Here is a 5734-nt window from a genome sequence, read left to right as displayed (position 1 = left end):
AGTATGACAAAAGCTTTTAAATTAATTGTATAGCTTTACACTCCAAACAAAACACTATTTCAAGTTTGAATGTAAATTGTTAAATATATTCAATTATTTTTTAATGAATATATAACTTATAACTACATATTTTTTGAGTTATGTCTGCGAAATGTCACTGTCGGAGTCTGAACTTTCATCTGTTTCATCGGTCGCGTAAGTTTTGTCCGAATCCTGGTGACTTACGAAATCTATATGCGGTTCTTTTAAGAAGCTGATGACTTCGGGCGGAAGGGATTGAAAGTTTTTTAGTGGCTTTTGGCGGTAAGTATTGATTAACGGATCAGACGTTATCAAAGGCATGTTAAGCAAATCCCTATTCGTGTTGACTCTAGAAGATTTTCGGGTATGAGCCACTTCAGTAGAATGGCATATTATCTTACGAACACTGACTGGCATAGGATACCACTCGTATGCATTTAGGTACCTTCGTCTGGTTTCCTGGATGAATTTTTGAAAAGCGTCAATACTAATCTCAAATCCTGATGATAAGCAACTCAGTATTATATAAAACCTTTTTATAATTTCTTCTTGTAATCCTGTTATTTCAGCACTTTTGGTGTGGTTCATAAAAAATCTCCTTGCAGTGTTGCCATCATTAGTTGTGCCATATCCAGGCTTTACGCCATCAATTATTAAGCCCATTTCACTTTTAAAACGAGACTGAATATATTTTTTGCGAAGTCCTACAGAGTCCTTGTCGGCAGTTTGCCTGATAATATATATTTTGACGTCTAATCTGTAAGCGATATGCAGCATACATTCGAGTGTTTTGATCCATGCATGTAAAGTTGATAGCCTGTAAGAATAATATTTAGCATTGGGCTCTTTTGTGAGTTCGATTGCATTCATTTCGCTAGGTTTGGCTCCGCAAATATAGCACGACTGAGTTGATTTGTGGCTTGTCAAATAATTTGCAATCTTACCATCGATCATCGTCAATACAAATTCAAATGTAACCTTAATATTGTGAGGTCCCACAGAACATTCAAAATCTTGTAAGCTTTCAATTTCATTCCGAACTGAATTGAATTCTTCAACTGTAAAAACCTCAGTTTGTTTTGCGAATATGATTTTCATGGGACGACAAAGTCTAGTCGACGAGGGAGTAGGATTTTGCCAGATGATCTCATTAACATTTGCTGTAACTCGTAGCTGTAAAGGTACAAACGACAACAAAAACAGAGACGAATCCAGGCCTCCCTCTTCCGTAAATCTTTGCTTATAGGTACTATGACCTGAACTACCATCTCCACCCCATTTGCAAATGATCGTAAGCGAGCTGGAGTTGCTTTGAAAGCTATCAAAAACTGATGTGTGTGCTTTGAGTAGCCGTCGAGTTGTATGGTGAACAATCTCTTTCACATTTAAAGAAGCATAAGTTTCGTTTACATCTATGGCACTTTCTGGTGGAAAACATTCTTGCTTAGCCCTTTGCAAAACGTGTTTTGAGGGATATAAATTATGTCCTGCAGCAATCGCCTGTTTTCGTAAAACTAAATAGCTATTTCGCGACAATTTGGCNCATTTTATCATCGACATACAAAGCAAGTACTTCTTCACCTGTGTACACTCGTTTGGATCTGTATTTTTGTAAATTCTTGTATTGCATTGCAATTTCGGGAGATGCGCTTACACTTTGCATTAGTTTGGCTGCTACACGAAATCCACTTGAACGCTTAGACATATGAGCTGCATACGACAGTTCAGACAGGTCAGATCGTGACTGAAGAAGATCACGTACTTTGTAACGCTTTGCTCTGTCGTCGCAAATTTCAAATCTTTTTGTAGGTCTTCCTCGCTTAGAAGAGGAAGGTAACTCATCCCTCATATTCTGTTCAGGTTGTTTATTACAATTAACTTCCGCCAAAGCAAAGTCGTTTTTAAGCCAGAGCTCAAATTTTTCTAGGAACCTAAAACAAAACGTTCCATTACCAACTGATAAAAAAATCTCAGAACAAAGCTCTAACCTTTCCTCACGGTTACCAGCTGTAATCCACTTTTTGCTGATTTCATTACAAATGAAAAAAAATTTTAATTGAATTTTTCGCTTCATTTCATTATCCAAGTCTGAAATGTTAGCTTTTTCAAATGTTCGCGAACACAACTGAGCGACTCGTTCCTTTTTTGACGTAGCACACCACATCTCGAAAAACTCCATGCGTGAAAATGAAATTATTCTTTTTTCCATTGCGTTTCTTTATTTAACTTTCGCTTTTTTAGCACTAAACTTTTAATCGCATCGAAATCGTATTAGCGAAAAAACATAACAGAATTTATACAAAGCCAACTTCTACACAAAAAAAATTATGTCTCTCCACTTAAGTGCTAATAACTTCTATATTTGTTATCCAATTTAGATGAGCAGGGTCTTATTGTATTTATAGAATATCATGCTTTGGCGTCCAAGTATGCGGAAGTTAACAAGTTCTTTAATGTTGATATTTTTACCGAAAGTATTTCTTTTATTATTATTTTTTTTATTATGCAAAATTTTCTATATATGTATAAATGGTTAGCTCCTAAACTATGAATCCGGTTGGAAAACATTCTTTACATATAATATGAGATTGGCCAGCTATATAAAAAAATGTAATTTTTGTATGGGGCCTTCCAAAGGAGAGGATATAGGGATATGTTCCCAGGAAAATATTGTTGGGGAAGGAAAAATAATGGGGGTATGTGGTACATTTGATCCCTTTAGAAGCAAATCTTGGGTAGGTATGACCCTTTTTTCGTATTTCATTACAGACTCTGCTTGATGTATTGTGGAGTTTAACATTGTTGCAAGGTCGTGCAAGGTCTGGCTTAAGTAGTATCTAAAAGAAGATATCATGAAGAGCTTCACAAAAAAAATTTAAGAAAAATACATGACAATACAGTGTTTAGATTGTCCAAAAAGTTCGACTTTGTTAATAATTGTGGACGAAAAAACGCCTAATTTTGACACATTACTCTATCTACGTCCCTCATCATATATCAATTGTTTTTATTTCATTAAAAAGAGCATCATTTTCTATGCCAAATACATTTTTTCCAGCGTCTTGGTACACAACTGTGATGAACAACAGACCACTTCTTAAAAATGTCTATTTGATTTTTGTACTTTTCAAAAAAACAAGGTCTCAAAATTTCAAATTTAACCTACAAAAAAAATAACAAAGTGGGCTTTCAAACACCAAAGGATACTTTTTTCTATGTAATTGGACATTTCCTAACAAGTTGGAATTATCAAAACATCAAAATTCCATTTTGATTTTTTTCCGGCTAAACTCGTCATATGGCCCATTGTGCGACATGTCCAAAATTATTGGTACGTGTTCCTAATTAATCAATCTTTGTATATTTATTGATTCCTGCAAAATTGGGCCATGTAATATTAAAATTAACAAATTTTTCTGCATTGTTTACATATTTTTATATGCGTTTTGGCATTCCTCCCTCGCAATTGCACCAAGATGACGTCACGCAAAAATTACGCTCAAAAATCCTCTCTCATTGGCGCAATCTTGTATTCTATCATTCTTGAGCATGAACAATTGTTCTATGGTGTGCCGATCATTGATCTAGTTCAGTGCTTAGAACTTATGCGCTGCTAGCAGCCGGTCAGTTTGCGTTTGTACTTGATGCTCTAAGCATCACATGCGTGAGCTGCTTTGCTGAGTACACACATCCAGATACAAATTATTGCGCTTGTATTGGGAGCTCTGCCAGCGCTGTGCGCCGCTGATCTTGTTACATGCCCCTCACAGTGTTGGCATTTTTGGTAAAATTGTACTTTATTGATACGACTTCGTTTACTATATACCGAGCCCTAACCTTTCTGATGCAGAAATATTCCTAGAGCATCTAGATGCATTTCTGCATCAAAAAGAAAATGAAAAAAAAAATGTCGCTTACGTTATTTTGGCGGTTAGGGCTCGATACTTTCCTACTACGCAGTAGTTTTTAATAAAATTTTTTTATGAATACTAAAAATATATGGCACTAAAAATTCACAGCATGAAATTTTTTATTATCTTTCTGTTTTCGCCTTTTCGTATTTGCCTTCGTGAGTTTTAAAGAAATTTTAAAAATGACTTCAACGAACCATTATAATACAGCTAAGGTCTGCTATCAGCTTTACACTCCTATGCAAATTTTGAAAGAATATTTTTGATACTAAAGCTTATTAAAACAAAATGTAGAAATCAGCTTCATGTAGAAACAAAGTATTCGTTAATTAAAACAAGAGACAAATATAATAACTTTACGGCACTCATATATTGATAAGATTTTACTATTTATTTAATTTTTTTTTAATTTTATTGTTCCTTTACAAAAACTGTATAAATCCAAGTTTAATTCTTTGTGCAACATTAAAAAAAATCGACAAGGTTTCGTAAAAATTTCGAGGTTTTTAATTTTAGTATATTGAATTGCAAGCTTAAAGTAGCTGGGACTTACCGCTGATTTTTGGCAATTCTTTTTTTTTTTTGTTGACGATGTCAGTAATTTTTTCATTCAGTTCCTTTTTTTTGGAGAAAATGAGCAACACCTTCACAAAAAAATCTAAAAAAACTTTGTTATATTCAAACTGAATGGGCTACAAAACTGCATACTCAAAATATTTCTAGGAAATCTAAATAAAAATCTCGAAATTTTTACGAAAGTGTATTGATTTTTTTTAATGTTGCACAAAGATTGAACCTTGGATTTGTATTGTAACTGTATTTTTATAAAAAAAAAAACACATAATATTAAATAATATTAAGATAAGTGGCCAAATCTCGTCAACATGTGAGTGTCGTAAAGTTTTGATAAGCACTTGAAATGCTATTAAAATGTAAAAATTTTTCACCGAAAACAAAAAAGATGTTTCTGTTGTCCGTTAATAAAAACTTAAAAATGCTTTTTGTTGAGAAGTTTACCTGAAAATATGTGTATACATATTTTTGTTAAATGAAGTACGTAAATGTATGTACATAAACAAGCAAACTTTGCAATGAATACCATAAAATAGTTGGTCTTGAAGGGAATATACTAAGAAAATATATGAACAAATTAAAAAGTTGATACAATTTATAGTCGAAAAGTACAGTTTTTGTATAGATTTCGTATTGAAGGAAATTTTTTTTTTACCCAACACTGGCCCGTCATACTGCCAGCTTTGGTTGAATATACATTGCATCCGTTACTTTTCCATGTTGCGTGCTCTTAGGCCCCACTGATTTTCATTTAGAGAATTTTGGCGATGGAAATTTAGCGTAGCGATTGTCATAATTCCACTGCTGGTTAGTTAAGAAATACGAAATAAATCGAAATTTTAGACTTTGTTCAAAAATTTTGAAAATTCTGAAAAGTTTTACCAAAATTTCTAACTTCTTGATTAGGATCTTTGGACAAAATTTTGGTATTCAGGTTTTTAGCCCATTAAATTTTAGCAAGCAAATTGCATATTTTAAGGATCTTGGACTTACCGTTGATTTTTATAATTTTTTTTTTTACTGCCAAAAATTAACGGTAGGTCATAGCATCTACAGCCCAAGCTCTTTCATTTGACAGTTCATTTTCGAAAATCGAACGAACGGTGCAGATTTGATGACATGGACAAAAAATGCCTTTGATATTATATATATATTGGCTTCTCTTATTTCTTTTTCGCTCTGTAACTTTTTAATGAACAAATAAAAAAGTGGTGCACGAGGATCATAGT

This window comes from Rhagoletis zephyria, unplaced genomic scaffold, assembly GCF_001687245.7.
Source record: "Rhagoletis zephyria isolate East Lansing unplaced genomic scaffold, Rhagoletis_zephyria_1.1 Rzeph_scaffold_00196, whole genome shotgun sequence".
Lineage (NCBI taxonomy): Eukaryota > Metazoa > Arthropoda > Insecta > Diptera > Tephritidae > Rhagoletis > Rhagoletis zephyria.
This window is presented reverse-complemented; position numbering follows the sequence as displayed.